The following is a 22,304-nucleotide window of genomic DNA, read 5'->3' as shown; positions in this document are numbered from 1 at the left end:
TCGCTAATGCATCGCGTTAGTTCGAGTTAATGCATCAGGCTAGCGAAATTAGTTCGGAGAACGTTGTTTATTTTTTTTTTCTTTCAGTACAGCACTCAGTTTTTTTCGTTACATGTAAACAAACAAGCTTCATGAGCCCTGCAACGCTGGCCGCTGAATGTTTCAGAGCTGGCAGCACACACGCTTATGCTGGCGCAGCGGGAAAAAAGTCGCTGAGCAAACTGCACTGAAAAGCGCATGCAAGGTTCAAACATTTGATTCGGCGGAAAACGCTTCCTATCGCATCAAAGACACATTTCTTTTCTGACTTCGCTTCGAATAGCTCTGGTGCCCACCGAAATTCTATTTCTCTTGCGAAATCTCCTTCGTAGTGTCATACGAGCTTTTTGCACACAATTTCAAAATGCATAAACAGGAATGTTGTGTTTCAAAATGTGAATGAATTAAAACTTATTCTATGCTCAGTATTAACACTTGTGCTTAAATCTTCTTACTAAAAATACTGTTTGACACGCCCTTATTTGATACGAGCGCAAACCTAAACACGGCGACGCATAATGAGCCAGACTTAAATGATAGTGTGAAAGGCTTGGTTTTGGTTTTCTTAGGAGTTTTTTTTTTTTTTCGAAAACTGTGCCATCAGGCATAGTGAAAAGGGAGCGGGGAGTTGGAGAAAGCTAGAAGAGAAGAGTGCAAACAGGTCTCCCTTATATAATCACAAAGGTTGCCGATATTTAACGTCCTAAAGTGACTCAGGCTATGAGAGACGCAATGGAGTGAGAGCAGCATTTATTATAATTCGTCCATCAAATATCGAACCACGCTGTTTCGAAAGTAAGGACTCGCGTAAAAGCTAATCAAGATCCCAACCTATACAGCGTAGCCTGGAGCCTTAACAACTCATGATTAACAATCAACCGTGGTGAGGTCGTCAATCGCGATAGCCAGCCGTTCTATATAGCCAAGCCAGAGAGCCGCCATAAGCTACTTTTTAAAGACAGCAACAATATTTAGCTTCAACTCGCGTTAAAACAGTGCTACTGACTGAAGGCTACAGCCAGATATAGCTGGTGCATCGTGTGTTTAGATATAGTGTTCAGGTCCCGCCGGCGGGAGCAGCCGCCTCAGTTATTCCGCCGTTCGCTATTGTTCACTGCTCGGCGCACAATCAACGCAGGACACGGGCGATCCGTTCACGAGGACATGTTTGCGAATACAGCCGCCTTAGATTTCATAATATCCGGTCCGATTCCCCCGTGCGAAATGGTTCCTTAGTGTGACAGAGTGGGATCAGCTGGCGCCAGCTGTGGCTTCACAACGCTGCTTGGATTTAATGAGGCAGGAGGAGGAGGAAAAAAAAATTATTGAACCAGAGAGGCGAAGGTTTAGCCCTCCACGCATCAGGCGAAGTTACTCTTCTTTTCGTCCACTGAGAAACGAGAGTTTCACACGCCGAATGCGGATGCGCTCAAGAATATTCCGCTTCTCAAAGGGGGAAAAATGCGCACAGGGCGCGTTCAAAGACGAGCTACGTTCGTTCATGTTCCCATACCCGGAATCAACAGTCGAAAGTTCCTGTTGGGTCTAATCCAGGGGGGAGGGGCACAGTAGCACAGTCTCCCATTACAGTTTGACCAACGTTGGACAGCTGCGCGTCATTTCTATCTTCCAACACGGGCTTTTCAGACATCTCAAAATGGCTTCATTTTTAGAACGTAGCTGCACTGTTCCCACTGCAACTCCCAAGGTCATTCACTTGCGCGTTCGACCTTGAGCCGCCGAAGCGCGTTACTTCGCCTTCCTCGTCCATAGCACTATCCGTGTCCTCCGAGTGATCGTGGCGATAGTGGACACGTAGGCTGTCTCCCCTTTTATACCACATGGCTAGGAGGGAAGTTTAACGACATACTTTGCCGGCGCCTGGTTCCTCATTCTCGCCATGGATGAGATACATGCCAAACCGAGTGCGTCAACACTCTTCGACGCAGACTTATGTCAGGCTGAGACTGATCACCCAGCCGATATAACTCGCCGAGGGAGCACCAGCAAAGAGAAAGAATGATCGGCTGGAGGCCGAAGAAGGGCGAGAAGCTCGCATAGAGAAAAAAAGTAATTATGGCCATATAGACATTCTTAAGAGAGCTTACGCTAGGATAGCTCGGTTGAGCCGGGATAAACGTCCGCAGTTCTTTCCCTCCATCCGCTTTAGCGGTGGGACGTTATCGCGTGATTGTTGTGAGCGCGTGTTTCGACATGGTCTGCAATTACATATGGGCAGCTCACAAGGGAAGCTCCGGAATAACCAGAATGTATTTTTGGTTGCATAAAAAATGACATCACCCATAATACACTCATATAAAATAATTGTAGCTGGCATGATTGACTGACGCTTGTAAGCGCACGCGCATGTGAAGAGGTTGTCACAGGCATAGAGGTTCCGACTACGCTTCTAACATTACACTTCGCTTTTCAAATAGCTTCATCATGGTTGATTTTTTGCGTTTTCGTTTTTATTTTCCTTTGCACCTATTCGTCACCTTTTTCACATTCCCGTATCTCTCAGGTGTCAAATCAGATAGTTTTCTTCTTATGCATCCGTCAAACTATTTGCTTCAAGAGCCGCAAGGTATGTTGTTAATAATTAAAGCAGTGCTGACTTTTTTTTAGGGGGGGGGGGGGGGGGGGGGGGAGGGCTTGTTACTAATGGGGCAGAGTTACCATTGGATTTAAGCATTTTGATGCCGCGCCCTGTCTAGGTCACCTATTCAGTGCGGCTCTGACTCGACAGTTATCACTGTAGGTGACTCATCTTCGCTAGAAATTGCCGACATGCCCAATGAACAGAGGCAAGACCCTTGGATCGCTTCTCTTCTCACGCTTCTATCTACACCTTTTCTGCGCCCCAGCTTCTCGAAAGCTTCGCCGCCAAGCTCGTCATTTTGCCATCCGCGACGGCATGCTTTACCGTCGAAATTACCTTTCCGACGGACGCAAGATGCTCCTTGTCCTTCCTCGGCACCTCCGTTCGGAAATATGCGCCACTTTTCACGCCGATCCTCAGTGTGCCCACGCCGGAGTGTTGAAAACTTACACCCGTCTTCGCCTCCGCTATTACTGGCAGGGTATGTACCGCTTCGTGCGTCATTACGTCCGCGCATACCAGGAATGCCAACGCCGAAAAAGACCTCCACACCACTCCACCGTTCTGATGCAGCCCTTGCCTTGCCCAAGCCGGCCATTCGACTGTGTGGGTTTTGATCTTTACGGGCCACTACCAATCACTCCAGCTGGTAACCATTGGGTCATCGTGGCTGTTCACCACGCAGAAACATCTCCTTTACTTTCTGCGTCGGTGCCAGACGTTGCGTCTTTCGTCCTGCACCGCCTCGTTCTGCGCCACGGTTCCCCTAAAGAATTGCTCAGTAATCTTGGCCGTGTTTTTCTTTCCGAGACCATTGAAGCCCTTCTTCAGCAGTGCCGCATTGTCCACCGTTCTACCTCGGCCTACCATCCGCAGACAAATGGCATGAAGGAACGTTTTAACCGCACCTTGAGTGACATGCTGGCCATGTATGTCGCGTCCGACCACTCAAACTGGGACCGGCTTCTCCCATTCGTCACGTACGCTTATAATACTATGCAAAGCACGACGGGCTTCTCCTCCTTTTTCCATCCACCTCAACTATGGACACGGTACTCCATTATCGCCCTGACACCTCCGAATCAACCACAGTTTCTCAAGCGGGAGCATACGCAGAAGAATGTCGCCAGTTGGCCCGATCATTTACAACTCAGAACCAAGATCACCAGCTGTTCCTTCGCGTACCGACTTATCCAGCTCCTTCCTACAGCACAGACTCCCTCGTGTGGCTTTGGGTTCCTGCCACCCCCTCCGGCCTCTCTACCTAACTTGCTTCCAAATACCATGGTCCATATCTGGTTATTTGCCGGACCTCTCTGGTGAACTACGTTATAGAACCGCTTGCACCGACACCGGACATGCGTCGCCGCGCGCGTCGAACAGTGCACGTGGACCGCCTCAAGCCCTGTTATGACCCGCTTGTTGTGTCGGAGCCATGAGTTGGCAGGATGCCTCCTTTTTTTTATTATTTATTCATTTATATAGATGTTAAGGTGTGCAAGTCCGTTTTTACGCACAAGCATGCATATATATGATCAACGCTGCTACCGCGATTACTGTACAAGTATGTACAATTGTTTTGTAGGATCGACTTATGAGACCCTAGCAAAGAATACAAGCCTGAGGAGACCTATGAGATTCGGCAGCGACAGCTTTAGCGTGTACAGACGGGAGCAATTGAACATGCTGCTCCGGACAGTACGAACACCAACCTCACAAAATACATGTTTGTCTCCTCGTGAATTGTATCTGCAATTCGAGGTGAGCTTAGAAAAACCTAGCATATAATGATTATTTGAGAGGCGGGAGGAGGAAAGGGGGAAGGGGGGGGGGGGGCAGCAATGGTATTTTATAACGTACAGTACGTACGCCTCGTTTCAAGGCTGCAAATGTCTGACTGAAGATAAAAAGCTAGGAAAAAATTATGATAAACTCCCACTGAGAGAGCAGGAGGAAAGCAGAAACAGTCATTAGAGGCTAAACGATAAAAGCCGTGATACGAAGTTATTTTTTAAGTTCAGAGTCTATTTCAATGAGGTCTGTATAAAGTTATAATCATCTCCCCCCCTCGGTAGCTTTGCTTTGAGACCTCCTTTTGTACCAATTCACCCAGCACTCATTCTTGCAGTACAATATTCCTTGCTATGAACAACCACCCTAAAAAAAAACAACCTGATCTACCAGGACGCAGCAGTATAATGGCTAAATCCTCTGACCACTACGACTGCAGGGTATGTACAGCATGAACGATATGTGTGCTTGTTCCGTTGTCGTCTTTCTCGCGCTATTTGAGTAGGGATAAAAAAAAACAACTTGCCCAGCTTTTTGTTGTTGTTTTTTTTTTGTGGAAGAGCGGGAATAAAGGAAGCAATCCACAAAGCAAGCTGGTTGTCCTTTAAGCATGCCCTAGGTTGATTAGAATATGTTTCACTCATTACACGCTTTAAAAAAATTCTCGAAAAAAGATCAGTAGTCTTGACGTCGAGCGAGTATGTAAAAAAAAAAAAAATGTAAGACACTAAAGAAGCCACACAGCACCTAGTAAGCCTATCTGAACCCCGGGGGATCCAAGTGCTGTCTTTGCCACCTTGCTTGGAAAAGGAAACCACGTTTCAAAACATTCTGTCATTAGAGGCACCTGAAAACTGAGCACTCGATTGCCTCGCTCGCTTGAATGCACTACACGATGGCTAGAAAGTAGGCACTCACGTGTTCCTGTCTGCAGGGATGCCTTCAAGCCACACGGAGCCTGGAAATGACAGCTTCGGGAAAAAAGTAATGAAGCGTGATTTTCATTTTTTTTTTTTTTTGCTTTCTCTCCTAATGGGAAAGATATTCTGCTCTGTCACAATCTCGCCTTCTCACGGAGACACCAATTTGTTGCGTGTTCGGTACTCTGACATTGCTATTACTCGCCTGCATTTACTGTGGCATTTCGGCCGCTGCAATTTCCAAGATTACTTCTTTTCCCTCTTGGCAGGTAGCTGTATTGGCCAGCATTTGTCTCGCCACCAAACAATATTTTCAGCAAAACGACGTCAATTACGAGGTCTCCTGCAATGAACCATTCGTGTTTTCTTTCCCTTTGTTTGCTCCTGCCTAACAGAGCTGCAGAAGGAAAACGCCCCGAAGGTCGGCACCTCTGTCTTCGCTTTGGCAAATAAGAAGAAATGGCTTGATCAAAGTCTACCGGTGTGAACCCGGCGCAGCTTCGGTCGAAGGTAGCAATTCGGCAAATCTTTGCTTTATTCTTTAACGTCTGTATGCCAGAGGCGCATGTTTCTAGTGTTGGCTGACGCTGCCAGCGAACTGGACATAAAGAACTGCGCTTCTCCAGCCAGTTCGCAAGAACCTGTCAATTTCGAACACGAGGACTTTAAAAAAAGACGCCAAGAAGACATCGGACATTGCTGTTTGTCTCTTTTTAATTTGGAATTGTATTCAGAAAACGTAGTGTAATGGTGCATTCTAAGGTGATGTCGCTGCACAGGCTATATACCTGGCTGTCCATCTTAAGCCCCTTATGCGCTAGCCCCTAGTTTTTTGAGCTGATGTCCACAACATAAATGGTCCTCAATGGACGATGCACTTTACGAAAGGCTAGTAGGTGGTCTGCTCTGTTGTAACTATATTTCTTTACTTCCGGTAGTCCTAAGCGCCTTCAGATAAGGTCCTATCGATAACTCTATGGGGAAAAATAAAATATTTAGTTGACTTCCCGAACAATGGGGGCGGGTTGACCGCATTTTATGTGGTTACCAAATGTTATCTTTCAACGGTTGTGTCGCTGATTTGGCATCGAACGTGTCGTTTCAAAAACACTGTATAATACGAGTCCTGCAGAGACCTTACATGGTGGGCTGATATCTCTGTTTATTCTCTCTTCTTGGTAAAACCTGCGCTTAAAAAAAAAAAAAAAAAAAAAGAAAGAAAGAAAACGTGACACTAAGAGAGTGTCAGGAGAAACCCACCAAAAGCTTTGGCACGAAGAACGTTAACGGTACTTGAAAAACTGCAATCACCTAAGGGTTGCTTTTAAAAGCTTCATTCTGATCTGATGCGTCCTCCTAGTTATCTTCAATGGGGCAGCTGGGAAGAGCGTTTTTCAGTGCCGTTTTAGAGGCCGTCCCTCCATTCCTTATATAAAAATTGTTACGTGAGAAATAAACCTCCCACTCCTGATGCAGGTCAGGCTCGGATCCCGAGGGGAAAACACGACGATGCACTGAAGCGCCCACACTTCACTTTCTGGGTTTCCTGTTCTGTTCAAAATCTTTGAGAAAAAAAAAAAAAAAAAACGAAAATCCCAACATGACCCACGCGTCTCCCACGCGAAGGAAGTACCGTCCTTTTTTATGATTTTTCCCTGAAACGTCGTCTGAGGACTGCGCAGAAGTTGTCGTGGTGTTATTTTTTCAAAATAAACATGCCTTCCCTCTCTCTTCCGACAGGGCAATGTTTCAAGATTTCCAGAAGAAACGACGTCCGGGCTCAACTTCTTGGTACTTGTCATTTGTATCCCACTTATGTCTATGTGCCCATTGCTATTCCAGTATTTGAAAACAGAAAAAAAAGGAAGCTTAGAAAGGCCCCTGTGTTTGCTTCAATTTGCCATCGAGGAACGAAATTGTTTCAGTAACAAGGCCCTTAGGAAAACATTGCGGTAAGTTTATTTGCCTCAGGTGAACAATGCTAATATGCATGTCACAATGGACTTAAATTCACTATAATTTTATGTAAATTCCAACCTCCTATTAATCACATTTGTCACGTGGTTGATTGAGTCAGAACAAATAGCGTCAGGCACATGGTGAAAGGGTACCAAGTATTTCGTAAGAATATATTAACAAGCTGCTCAGCGTTTATCATTTATTCACTTGACATAAAACTGTTAAACACGGGAACAATGGCCTGATTTTACATTTAACTCCTTCTCTACCAGCACTAAAACATTGTTTAAATAGCTTCTCAGATTTTACAGACTCTACTATAAGGTTTTACCGTGATTCAAAATATTCTTGACCGGCCTTTATGTAGAAAATAAGTTTTAGTACGTTTTGACGGATATGAAATAATTACAAACACAGCAGTATAAACCGTTTAGTATGTAAATACAAGAAACAAAAAATAGCTCATTTTGATTAATTGATCGAGGAATGACATACTAATTACGCACGAACTTAAACACACGATAATCTGCAGTGCTTATTCAGATGAATAAGCGGAACAGTTGATGGCGCGAAAAGAAAGTTACCAGAGGATTACGGTACTTGGTAATGCGAAATTTGCTCAATTTGTGAGGTATTTGAGAGATCCCTCATATAGACGATATATGGGCATTAGCGCTACTATTTAGTTTCCCACACAATCACCCTTCAGCTGACACACCTTTCTCAGCTCCTGGTTATTACAAAGGTCTGTGATCGGAGAAGTCGCTGAGGGGTTGCAAGTGGAGGAACAACAAATGTCTCTGACCGTTGAGGTCTATCCCTGAATTACGTTAGGTGTTCACACCAGTGAAAAGAGTCGACGCGCCTCGTCGACTTCGTCTCAGTCGGCACGGGGGCCTCGTGGGCACGTTTCTTTTCTGCTCGCTCATTTTCGCCACCCCATTAGGTGTCAGACGGCGCCAACTGCACGCAACCCCTCTCGGTTATGTTCGCCGTACTCACCTGCTTCACTTCCCGTCTTACGCTGCTGCGTTTCCCCCTGGGTCACACCCCCTCCTGCGCCTTTCGTTTCCTCCTCGTGCCTTGCAATCCCTCTGCTGTCGCCTTAATCTTGTTTTACCGCAGTCACTCTTCTCCTTCTACTCACAGCACCACCCTGTGGTTGCGCATTATTTGACATTCCGGGATACACTTAGTCTTCACCTTTTAAGTGTAGGACGCGACGCTTTAGCGGGTCCCTCAAGAACCCAACGCTGCTACTCACCGCACTGTCCGAGATGTCTGTGTTACGAGCGACCATGGTGGGTTGCGGGATACCGTGCAGAATCTTTCGGCCAAGGTTGGCTAACGCCAACAGCGATAGGGTGGTCCCTGAGGCACCCCATCGGTTACGCCGACGGCGATAGCGTACGCGGACGTAGCTCGAGATAAGAACGAGCGCCTAAAAGCTGCGCTCTGAAATACTAGAAACCGGGAACTAGCAAGCAAATTTCAAGGGCTTCATGGAATAAGCGAGAGATGAGAACTGAGCAATTGCTTTGAAGCCAGCAAATTCCTGTCCGCAGTTAACTTATTCTATTCATAGCTTGATTTGCCTCATAATTGTCGCATTGTATAATGTGTTCACTTTCGCCACACTGCTGCTTTTGCGTGACATTGCATGAAATTGTTTTTGTCTTGTGGCCTGTAGCTCTAGTACAGGGATACCCTTCCATTCCTCGCGCACTATGAGCTTGAGCATTTACTTTGGAAAGCAGACACTACTTCTTCTGCGCACCATGTTGTTCATGGGCATGCTTGCTTATTGCGTGCGAACATTGCAATCTCTTAAAATTGACCCTAATGACGGCACAAAACAGACAGTTATGCAGAAGACACTTTAAAACAACGAAAAATTATATCTTCTTTTCATGCGTTTCCTGTGTCATAACCTTTTGTGACGTTCTTGGAATCAATTTTGAGCCTTGAACCAACTAGCCTAAAGCAAATTTTCTTTCCTTAACGTCATGGCATGCGTCACCGGCTTCATATAAATCAAATCAGGCTGGTGATTTAACTTCTTCAGGTACGATCTTATTTTCCTTTTCACCATCAGAGAAATACTAGCGTTGAGGAACGTTATTTCGCGATAACATGGCTAACTAAAAACCGGAACAACATTCTTTATGTTGTTAGCCAGTGGCAAAAAACGCTTTAAACGAAAACGTCCTGAGGGTCAAGCGTCACCCGAAAGTACATTTTCACTCCTCCAAATGAATGACCATCAGTGCAATTCAAGTTTCCCTAATGCGTGATGTTCTGTCTTCAACTTACCGTGACTTCCAGCGTGCTCGCTTAACCAATATTTATATTATTTAAATGAGCACAGGCATACATTTATTAAGAAAACGTAGGCCACCGCTTTTTATAATACGGCAAAAATATTCCTGTGCGGACGAGCAAAGTGCTTGCGTGGGAAAAATACGAAGCTTAATGAGCAATCCTTTTCTCATTCTGACGTAGGAAACTTTCTCGGCACACAGCACTTTCCGCCTTGCGAGTGGCATGCATATTGAGTTCATTGCTCCGAATTGCTGATTTCTTTACGCGCCAGTGTTTTTTGGCTTGTTTACAATATATTGCGCCTCTGCTCTGTCAGCATAAACAGCGAATGAGCTTTTTCATAAAAGAAAAAGTACACGAATTTCATTTTCCCCCTCATTTTTGAGGCCGATGTAGCATTAGTTTTCAGCTTCATGTTTTCCACCCTCATTCTATGGAAAAATATGCCCGAGCATAAAATTGTCTCTTCAATCAACCTTCGCTCTTTGCGGAAAAATCTCGAGTTGCGGAAGACTTCCAATCAGAAGTGCCGCTTCTCGCCTACGCTTCTAAGGCATTCCTGAATGAGTTCTTCAAACATAAGTGCGGTTTAGATTTATACTTACCGTCCATCTCTTATAATCCTTAGTCGCTCGAAAAAAATAAACAAGGAAAAGCCGAGTCAGGTTTATTCCCCCTTTTGCTTTTTGCGTTTACTCTCACTTATTTTTGTAGACACTGACTGCAAACCTGTGAATGTTGAATCTCTGCGGATTAGGTTGTAACGTCAACAAAATGAGACTAGGCCTCTCAGAAGCCCTGACACCGGCCCATCTCCGAGTCAGTGCAGAAATCGCTGACCCTTTGGCCGCAAGCAACTTTCATATTTCTGCTGGTGAAGGGTACTAAACTGTTTTTAGAACCTAGGCAGTGGTGTCTAACACGGACGGCATCGTGCATGATGAACCTTCTCGCGTTTCAAAAAAATGAGCAACGGAAATGTGTGTTTTGGACCACTGGGGCCTACGAAGGTGCTTTGACGTATTGGGGTATTTTATTAAAGTGGCTTGGTTGACGTAGTGCTCCAAAGGGTGTTTGTTTCTCAGTCTGTTGTTTATAAAGCTTGCAATGCATGCTGCCACTCCACAATTACCGATGAGGTCGTAGCTGCATAGACTGCCATGCAATGCGCGAAACTTCTAGTGTAGCCTCTCTTGCCTTTACTCAATGCCACAGGCCAGCTGGAGCATGACATTACTCAAGCCGCACTGGACGCAAAGATACTCTGTAGTAGAAAAAGGACCATAGTGCCAGAGTGTCCAGGCGGTGATCGTCGAAAATGAAAGCATACAGTACCTCTGTAACAAAGATGTCGTTTCGTAGAAGCGTTCATGACACTACCGGAACGGTTTATCGCAGCAACAACGGTTACAATTGATTGTGGCAAGGTTAATGACGCAATCCTGTGCAGCGTATCGCCATGGAGAATTCGCCACGATATTCTTAATATTGGTTGGCTGTGGCTGTGGGTGTGCACTTGTGCTGCACAGCACCTGTACTCCATTTGCTCCAAAAAAGTTAACGTATTGTTTGTATCAAATGTTACACCATCGTGCGGCACGCAGTAAGGAAGGATGGTTCTATTTTGAGCAGCTAAGTTTTATTTTCTTTCTTAACAAGAATCGAAACTTAGATACACGCAAATTTCTCTACTTGGACCTTCAAAGATGGTGCTGTGGTGGGCCCTCTTTAATGATACCTTCACCTTAACGATGTTAGTGAGAAAAACAATAATCGTGATAAAATATGCTGCTGATTCCGCGTCGTGTAAAGCTGATACCCTCATATAAGCCCGCAAGGCTTCCGAAACAACTGGACTGAAATTCTGCAATGATAGACATTTTGGAGCTCCACACAGCTGGGATTTAGTGGTCGAGAGGTTATCCCATAACCAAAATTTAAATGTTCTTCTGCTCTCCTGTATACAGCTTGCTAACATCTTTAATTGATGCCTAATCCATACCATCCGGAAGAACGCTGTTCTTTGACAGGTCCAAATTGATGTAAAGTGACATGCGCCTTTACTTATTTATTGATCCAATTATTCCATATGCTTTATAAAAGGTGTACTACATCAATCATGTAAAAAAGTGATTGTTGAGTATTTGCGGAAGCCGGTAAAGAATTTTTTATTTAAATGGATGTGAAAACAACATGATGGTGTTTCTGTTAAGTGAATTGCCGCCGCAAACAGCTGCCACATATCCTCCAAATATAGGAGAACATTCTTTGGAATATCATGAAGCTGGTCAGCAGTCAGCGTTCTTACGCGAACAATGTGTGTCGCTTTTATAAATCTACTAAGAAGAGCCTGAGTCATGAATACAAGAGTTGACGTTGCAGCATCATTAGAACTGACCGCAGCCGAACGAATGCTGCCGCTTTCATAATATATAGACAAGACTTAATGTGCATTTCATCTGGCATCAAGATCACATGGCGTTCGTGTGGCTACAGCGTCTTCAATCTCTGCGCCACATACTGCAGAAACATACTCTCTCAAGACTCGACTTCAGGAGGCATTTGCAATGATGAACTAACCCACCTTATGGTGCTTGGACGAGGCAGCGTAAGTGTGCTCGTGCTTTTTAAGAACTGGTAAGCATAAGCTGATAATGCGCACGTGATGCACACAGACACCATCAGCTGTGTATTGTACTGAATGTGACTGGTATTATAGAGCAGCAGTACCTGATGCCTTCAAAATTTTACAGTCTCGTTTTTGTGATGTGCAATACCATTAAGACCTTGTGAAGAAACGCACTTACAGCGCAGGATATAAGCACTTACAGCTTTGATTTTCAGCGCTTGGAGTTTCAGCAGACAGCAAGTAAGGTTTTTTCAAAATCAACACAGGTAAATCTACATTATGCACCTTTTCAGGTGCATCCCAAGCCTTGTGATAGAAGCTCATTGAGAACATAGGCAAACGCGATCATCAATCACTGACACAGAAGCGAACAGGCATATTCTCTTCTGCCCATATTTTCCAAAAACGTTGCACATTTTCTCTCACAGATTACAGTATACGGTCATTGCACAGATTGTGCTGGAAGGCATGTTTTCATTACTTCAAGTGTTGAAAAACAAAACTTCTTATTATCCGCTGCGAACAAAGGCAGCTGAGTCTTCAAACGCACGAGAGAGGTGAGAAGTTTCCTCCCTGCTCCTTTTGACATTGGGCATCTCTCTTGACCTCTGCTGCGCCTCCGAAATAGCCAGGAGATATAGACTACTGAACCATGGCGTAAACGCGCCACCGGTGATTACACTTTAACCACATTCCCAGCCCTTGATTCAGTGAACGCTTTCGTTTTCTCGGTGCATTTCTAGTAAAAATAATCAGCGTACACACATAGACAAAACTCTTGAATTTAGAAATACATTCGTCTTGCATACGTTAAAAACTTCGGCTTGTTCTTCTTTTACGGCGGTGTCAGCAATGCGATAAATTCGCAGCTTTTCTTATTAATCGCAAACTGACATACAAGCACAGCATTCTCCTACAAAAAGTGCCTGTAGAGGAAAAAAGGCACATAAATACCAATAAAACAGTTTTATCTTGGCGTACGCAGTTGGCCTGAAGTCCCTTTGGTGAATCGCACAGACCCACTTTATGGCGCGCACTTGGCTTTGGGAACGGAAAAGACGTACTTTTTCAGAGTAATGTAATCACAGCTGCATTCCGTCACATAACATTTGTTCGGCATTGTACATACCATCGAAGACAGGACGATGCAACAAATTATCCGTAGAAGCGGCTGCCGACAAAGCACAAAAATAAGGAGGGCACTTAAACCCCGCCGTTAAGGGTATGACGCGAGAGCGTTTCACACACACGGGCGATGTTTTTCTATATTTTATTTTACTTTATTTTTTTTTTATTTCTACACCGATACTTAGCATCAGCAAAAATTGCATATTCTATTCAATCTGAGCGGTTGGACACCTTTGAGTACATTTTTTATTTTTCGATTGCTTCAAATAATTAATTGATCAATTACAAACTCCAGGTATTTTTAACTGGCATCATCAAGGATTCGCTCTCATTTTACGAATTTTGACACCTTTTGCACTCTTTCTACAATGTTTCCACATTTAGAATTTTTAATTTATAATTTATTACAATCACTTAAATAATCTGCAATTGCGTATCACACAGCAGTCAATGACTAAAACCACAAATTACCATGATATGACTTTTTTATGCAGTCCCTAATTATATCCGACACTATTGGCCGTCTACTACGCCCAAGGATTTCTATCGAACGCCTAGCTCTATAAGCTGTTTCTTAAAGCCTCAAACAATGAACCAAGTTTTTAGCTCTCGTGGTGAAGCCTAGCGGCTAGGAGGGTGATGGTGATTATGTTGATACTGGCAATACCATTTTAACAAGAAGATCGCGACGTAAACCGCGCAGTAAAGACAAAAAAGGAAAACAAAAGATAAAGATGCGCGAAGCTTCAGACACTCGAAGGGTCTGTTGAGGTTCCTTGGGCCGAAATGCCCGCAACGAAGTCCTTCGCAGCCATTGCTTGAGACAGCGCTTTGTCGCTTCGAGCGCCACGCTTCCTTCTCGAGTCTCTCTAAAATAAAGCTTGGCCATAGTGAATCCGTGTTGGCTCGAGGACGAATTCAGCAGCAGGCTTTCACCACATCCTGCATTGTTTCTCCATTTGGCCGCAAAGAGGATAATCTGTGGATATGGCTGCATTGTTTTTGTCCGTAGAGCACCACAGCGTGCGACTGCCAGCAGCCCACTTCGTCTTCGGTTGTCAGAGCTGTCTGTTGCAATACGCAGCTTCCCCTGAGCCTACAGCGTGAGGCAGGACTGCGATGCAGGCAACACGCCCGCGCTCAACGCCTGTCTCCCGTGTCGTTGTCACCAAGCTGTCACCAAGCTGAGAGCTCGAACGGGCAGCCCATCTGGTTACCGTTCGCTCCGCCGAAGATATGTCTCCGCCATCACGAACATAGGACGCCGCCATCGCAGATGCAGTGATTGCTTGCGACTACGCGCCCCACCCGCTAATCGCGCAAAAAACTGTAACTACTGCTACCCCCTGCATGAGAGCGCAACATGGGGGATCTGCTCTCCGAGGTCGACTTCATGTTTCAGCCAACGACACTAAGTGGGTCTGCATGACTGCGGGCTCTCAACTAAGCTCACCCACTTCCCTGATGGCACCCAGATATGATGGGGAAGGCAGCATGGGTGGCAGCACTTCGCATGACATGCTGCGCCGGGAATGACGCTCTACCCCAGCTAAGCATGATCTGCAGCCTGTGTCATGAAACCTTCACTATTCCTAAGGTAATGAACTGCTTACACACATTTTGTCAACGTTGACTGGAAAGGGAGTGCACTGGGGAGAAGATGCGTTGCCCCCAATGCAGCCACGAAACACTATTGCCACCAGAAGGCATCGTTGGCCTACCATCCGAATATGCAGTCTCCAACGTCCTAGAAACAGCGGCCTTCAAAGATGCTAGTCTTAGATGCGTAGGTTGCAAGAACAAAGAGTCGAGTGCTGTTGCCCGCTGTTTCGACTGTTCCAACTTCCTGTGCTCCAACTGTGTGATGGCGCACAAGTTCATGCACTGCTTCTACGGTCATCGGGTGTTTAAATTGGAAGAGCCGCAGAGCCCGAGAGATGCGTGGCAAGGGCCACATGACAAACCGGTCGCCTGCCTGCGCCACCGGTCGGAACCACTGTGCTACTTTTGCCTATTGGGCAGCCTACCTGTCTGCAAAGTGTGCGCTTTGTTCGATCACCCCGAGGCAATGCACAAATTGGAGCCACTGAGCGAGGCATCCCTTCGGTATATTGAGGGCTTGTCAAGCATGGCAGAGGACGGATGGCCGAATTCACAGGAACTCCGAGAAGCACTCAGGATCATTGATCAGGTATCCAGCCATCTGCAAGCTCGGTACCAGCGAGCGAAGGGGGAGGTGGCAGACACATATCAGTTCTATTGTTTCATGCTGGAGGAGCGGCAGCTGGAGACGCTGTGTGAGCTTGAGATCTACAGTGCCACGATGACGGCCCTTGGCTTGATCAAGCAAAATGCTCAAGATACAATCAAAAGGATACTCCACGTGTGTGCCTTTATGGAAAAGTTGAATCGTCATTCTACGAGCAGCGAAGCCTTAATCTTCAAAAGCCTGCTAGAGGAAAAATTCCACGAATTGCTCTCATTTCGCCCTGATACTGCGTTCCAAAGCATGGACCTCGAGTTTGCTTCCAACTATCAGGCCATCCAAATAGGAGTACAAAACACGTTTGGCTACATTAAGGAAGGCGGAAGTTCTGAAGCTGCTCAGCGCCAACCACCATTCGTTCAGTCAAATGGTGTTTTCTTTCCCGCTGAAGGCGTGTCCCCGATTCCTCACTTACCAGAATCCACCACCACTTCTGACGTCCCCTCCTGAGCGGAAACCTCTGTACATGCGCTTTAGCCCTGGAAATAACCTAGGTACCTTCTCGACCAGCCGTGCAGATGTCAACCCTTGTGCAAAGTGAACGAGTGGAGTTGCTGACGCTTTCAGTATTGTTCAGGTTTGGGTGCTTCCCAGGATGTTGTGGAGCCTCGATCGCCGACAGCTCTCACTAATCTCTCGTCGAAGTGCCTAAGCCGGGACGGGCGTAGAGTTGAGCCCACTCAAGTCACAGATCAAGCGGGGAAGAATGATTTACTATTCCAAGTTTGTAGAGTTCGGTGCCATGGAGGGGAAGTTCACTGAGCCTTCTGGTTTGGCTGTGAATGCCCAGAATGACATTGTTGTTGCCGATAGCAACAACCATCGTATCCAGATGTTTGACCGGAATGGGCGGTAAAAGTTTCTGTTTGGAGAGTGCGGGAAGCGTGATGGCCAGCTGCTCTATCCCAACCGGGTGGCGGTGGTGAGCCAGTCTGGTGAAGTTGTAGTGACGGAGCGTTCGCCGACTCATCAAATCCAGATTTTCGATCAGTACGGACAGTTAATGCACAAGTTCGGTGTTCAGGTTCTGCAGCAGCCTCACGACATCGCCGTTGACTCCAAGGGTCGCGTTGTGGTCGTAGAAAGCAATGTGATGCGTGTCATCATCTTTGACAAGAACGGCAACGTACTGCAGACCTGAAAAGACTACACCGGAGCTGATAGCCATGGTACGTCAAGTTGCAAAAAGAGGCCCTGAGTCTGAAAGTGCAAGGTGCGTTTCCGATGGGTCCCAGGTCGTCAGCCGCATCCAACCGAGCTACCAAAACCTACCGTTGGGAAAAACTGTTAGGTACTTGAAAGAGAATTCCCTCGCGTTGCTAACCTCTGACAAAGAGGGGGGTTTTGCTGTAATTCCCAAGCACCTGTACAAGGCTAAGGCTTTAGAAGCCATCACATCTGTTTTTGACGAGCACAATACTTCTTTTTTGAGGAAGGCAATGTCATCAGCTAAACAGCTTTGTAAAAGACTAAAACTTGACCGCATCTTACGAGGAATCACAACTTGCAAGAAATCTTGCCTGGACGTATTTTTCAATGTAAAAACGCATAAGCCTGACTGGCCCTTAAGAGTAATAGTTTCTGAGGACGGCGCTTGGCAAAAGACGCTCGGCAAGTTCTTGCAGGAAAAACTAAAACTACTAACTACTGACGACCCCTTTCAGGTAAAATCCTCTGACGACGTAGTGCTGTTTTTAAGTGACAACTTTAGCAGTGACTTTGCAGCGTGTTCCATAGATGTGAAAGATTTATATTATTCCATTCCCCAGGACGAATTGATGATATGTGTTGAAGAATGCATAGATACGTTTGGTGCGGTCGCTTTTCAAAACGACTGCGGAATGGCAATCCAAGGGTTCCTGGAATTCCTTTCAGTGCACCTAAGGTCGACATACGTCCTCTAGGAGGATAAAGTGTATCTGCAAAAACGCGGGGTGTCTATTGGGTCATGTATCGCGCCATTTCTTAGTGATTTGTACCTGGCCCAAAAAGACAGGATCTTAAACAATATTCTCGCTGGCACAAATGTCAAAAAAGTGTTCAGGTATGTCGCCAACTACCTTGTGCTGTGTGAAGGCCAAGGCTCAAACAACCAGGAAGCAGTATTGGAGGCTGCTGGTCAATTTTCTCAAGCGTTAAAGCCACTTGCTGTTACTCATGAACTTCCATCTCAAAGCTGTTTGAGATTTTTAGATCTCAATCTCGAGTTTACCAGAGGGCATACTTGTTGGGCACATGAGCCTAGGGGGGAGAAGGCGCCACTGCCGATCCTATCGGCTCACTCAAACTGACAAAAGGAGTTATTGTGAACTTATGCTTGACAAATGCTTTAAAGAAATCATACGTGCACAAAATGGAAATTAGCTTCCTACGTCAGACAGAACGTTTTGTTAGTGCTGGTTATCCTTTGCATGTGCTGGTGTCGGTTGCCAAGAAGATGAATAAGCGCTTGAGATTGCCAAGGCTTGAACAACAATGCGGGCAAGAGAAAATAAAGGATAAGAGGAAGGTGGTTGCTGTGCCGTACAACCATAATGTTTCTCATCGCCTTAAAAGAATAGGACGAAAAGCTGGTGTTAATGTAGTTTTCAGTGCCCCTAACAAATTGAAAAAGTCTCTGTAGAAAGGTAAACACTAATTCAAGTTGTAAAAAACAGGTGTGCGTGACAAAGCACAAAAACCCTTTTGTAGAATGTACTGAAGGCCATGTGTATTCTTTGCCGGTGTCCTGTGGAAAGGAGTGCATTGTGCAGACGGGAAGATGTTTGAATGAAAGACTATTAGAGCATAAATGGAATTTTGAGCAGGCTTGCCAACATTCAGGGGTTCACTGCAGAGACTGCCCCTCAAAAACTTGTGCTCCGGAACTCAGCATGTGCAAAGTGCTTACCAAGCACAAAGAACAGCTAGTCCGCGAGATTATCGAGGCAGCTGCTACAGCGAAGCTGAATGATAAGTGTATCAGCACACCGTCTATTGCATCAACAAAAAGTGAACTGGATATGTTGTAAATTGACGCGCCTGCATGATTACAATTTATGTTACTTTTTCCAATGCTTGAGCGATATGGTTTTGACGCACGTGGCTGTTGCACATGTATAAGAAGGCATGTTTTTTCGCAATAAACTCAGTTGTAAGTCAGCGCTTGTCTCTCGTGTGTCTCGTTGTTATTGCGCTGTTTTTTCACTAATGGATAACCAACACGCCCAAGCAGCCGTTGTTGCAAGGTTGAGAACAGCGCAGAACGTGCCCATGTGAGCGGCTGTTCCTCATTTCAACAAGCTACAGAAAGATGCAAATACAAAAAGCTGAGGCTACATACCTTATTCCTCCGCTTCTCCGCTTTGTCTTCATTTTTACTCTTATCTGTGAGAAAGATCAATAAAGCTACGTCCGCAGCAGCTGTTGGTGGCCTGTCCATCGCTTATAGCAGGACAGGGTACGGGCTTGCGATGTGCGGACAGAATGCTCTCTCTCACTTTCAAGATTTATGGTGACGATTAAGTTCACTTTCAGCATGTTTTTAGGTGACGAAAGAGAAGGCTGCATAAATTTATAAATAGTTCGGAAGCTCTACAATGCGCTAGCCAAAATATGAGAGCGTTTTTGTGCGCTTTATCTTCTGTGGAACATCTTAAAATTCTGGACAAAAGGACCAGGCAGGGTGGATTTAAAAGGATGGCTTGGTTTGATCTGGTTTTGGGGTTTTACATCCCAAAGCGACTCAAGCTGTGAGATACACCGTAGAGGAGGGCTCCGGATATTGCGATCACCTGGGGTTCAGCACACGAGCGAGTAGCTTTCCGCTTCCATCGAAAGACAGCCGGGCTTGAATTCGATCCCGCATCCTCAGGCTTAGCAGTCGACTGCACCACTGTGGCGGGGCTAGAAGCGTGGCAAAGATAGGGGCCAAAATGGTTAAGATCATTTGTGACACAGCCTCCAACTGGTAGACAAAAAAGCACTCAAATAAACTAATAAACCATTAATTCGAGTGCTGTGCATCAACAAATCAAGATCAAATATAAGAGAGCATGTTTTGGGAATCGCTAAATTGTAGTGCTGAAAGCGTTCAGCTGAAATTTGTATTTTTGTGGCAACAGACTTACTGCACCCTAGATCATAACAGCGTTTGCATTGGCAGTATGGCTTTCCAAGCCTTGTTGTGGCGCTCGCCAAGAACGCAACGAAGTATTTTCTTATCGCTGCAGTCTCGCGGTCTGCACTGGTACTCCCGAGAAGGTTACGAAGTCAGCCCGCTTTTATCAAAATGTGCCGGTTGCGAAACTTTTGTTGGTAGGATGCCTCCCAAGTTTGCGTCTGTCGTATTATCGTTTTACGTGTGTCCAGAGCGAAGTCTTCGTGCGCCGTTGCGACAACTTTTTCGTTTCTTTCAAAGCGCTTGGGGGCATATTCAACACAGCTCCCTGCTTCTGAAGCTGGGATGCACCATGGGACATCATGGCACCGTGGACTCTGACGTTGGTGTCACTCTACAGTGTTTTCAGCTGGACTTTGACACGGGAGCTGCTGTAAGTCGTTTGCTTTACGCATCCGCATTGGTCGCTGTGCTGCGTCATGCATTTTGTTGACATGCTTAACCATTGTTCGTTTAGATTCGTTGATGTATTCAACTTCCCAAAGTGATTCTGGATATGAAAAACGTCACATTGGAGAAGTTCGAAAATATCTATTACGTGTTTTATTATTATTATTATTATTATTATTATTATTATTATTATTATTATTATTATTATTATTATTATTATTATTATTATTATTATTATTATTATTATTATTATTATTAACGTGCACTGGACATCTTAGAGTGCACGGGTGCCTTTCCTTTTGCCGCTCCGAAAAGCGGGCGCCGCGCCATCAGGATTTGATCCCTCGTTTTTGGCTTCAGCAGTACAGCGGTACTGCGTCCTTACCATTCAGCCAACGAGTTGGGTCCTAATTTTTGCATGTGAGTAGTTGGTTGATTAATAAATCACAAATATATACCAGTCGCACATGTGCACTGTTGCAACTTGCACAGTTATGCAAGCGTTTTATAGGTAACAGCGTGCTTCAGGAGTAAACTACTTGCGCAAAAATTTGTAACAACAATTATGCTGAACCTGTTCTGAACGCTCCTGGCAGGCTCATTCGTCAGCAAAACCTGGCAATGAGCCACTTGATGCGACTCTTCCATTGTGTCAGTAAGGCTGTTAGTTTATGAGGCTGTTGAGGTCGACAACGACGTGACGAAGAATGTGCTTAACAGCGTGCCATTTTCGGTTATGCTGGTGAGAGGGGCACCTGTTGGAGACATGGCTGCCAGTGTCATGGAATCCCGGTCCGGACTCTCCGTAACGTTTATAGATCTAGGCATACACCTCCCCAATGTTAATGGTGGGTAAATGCATCGGCGTGCTGAAGACCCGCTTCCAGTGCTTGCAAAAATACTAGACGTTCCTCTCCCAGCCAGAGCGTGTAGCATGTGCCTTGTTGCATAACTTCTTTGGATGTCTTCCTGCCTGCTTCCAGACGAGGAGGGTGCTGCTGGCTTGGACAATAAAGGGTCACATCTGTGCACGGGCTACTTGGAAGTGGGATCACTATTGCCATGCATACCTCTAGGGAAAAGCCATACAGAATCATGTTGTGAGCCTGTTCCACAGAACGTACTGTTGTGACCGTGCATGGTCCGCGCTTGCGCGCCCTATTGTTCGCCTGTGGGCATGGTATTGATATGTGCTGTTGGTGCAAGGGCTCTAAGTGAGCCTGTTTCCATGAATCTTTTTGTGTGAGCCTGCTTTGCTTTGTCGAAACCCTGCAACTGCCAAATTGGCCCTGTCAAGGGAACCTCAAGAAAAATACAAAGAAATGTCGCCCTGTGAGAAATAGCCGGAAGTGCTTTTGTTCAACTCTTCACCCTTCCCGTAGTGAGGCGCTATTGTCAAGCGAGGAATGCCTATTGTCCAAAGGAGACGATCGGAATGACACGTCCGCTGACTTACAGGAGAAGAAAGGAGCATGACGAATACGGCCATTAGAGGATTTCCCGGAAATACAGGAAAGAGTTGCAATTGCCGGAAAGGGACAATGCTGGGAGCATATTCGTGGCGCGCACGTACACTTGGGTTTCTGAGAAGGAAATCCACTTGCCGGAACCACCATATCGGATCTTTGCAGAAGAATAGAAATGTACCTCCTCGCCGTTCCCAAGCTCTACCCGCCAACAAGTGACCACGCCCGACGAAACAATACCGGACCAGTCAGTGCATCAGACCATCAGTACAGTGATGTGTTCGATTGGATGCCGATACCTGAGGGGCGTGCCCTGGAACTGGTTGGTCAGCATCTTCAGAGAGGGACTGGACATAGGGGGTTTTAAGGACGTTGCAGAGCACGAAATAAGGCTCTGAGCCCTGGGTAAACGGCTCGTCCAGTCGCTTCTCGCTATGAACTCTTAACGCTTGCCATTTTGCTGATATAACCTTATTTTCATGTAAATAAGTTTTCTCAAAGTGCCATTAAACCTGCTTGTATATATTTTACCAACTTCGAAGATTCAATCCTTCATCAACTCGGAGTCTCTGCACGCTACCAAGTGAAGGCCGGGTCGACTTAGTCCCAGCGTCACGGCAACTGGTGACCAGC

General features: G+C 45.7%; 1 pseudogene; it reads left to right on the top strand.

Moving 5' to 3' along the window:
- Positions 1 to 14,753: 14,753 nt before the first annotated feature.
- LOC146203168 (B-box type zinc finger protein ncl-1-like) lies at positions 14,754 to 16,797 on the top strand (annotated as a pseudogene).
- Positions 16,798 to 22,304: the final 5,507 nt, after the last annotated feature.

Source organism: Amblyomma maculatum, chromosome 1 (assembly GCF_055883805.1).
Source record: "Amblyomma maculatum isolate TAMU_Amacu chromosome 1, ASM5588380v1, whole genome shotgun sequence".
Classification (NCBI taxonomy): domain Eukaryota; kingdom Metazoa; phylum Arthropoda; class Arachnida; order Ixodida; family Ixodidae; genus Amblyomma; species Amblyomma maculatum.
Note: the sequence above shows the minus strand (reverse complement) of the source record. Positions and strands in the feature narration are given on the sequence as shown.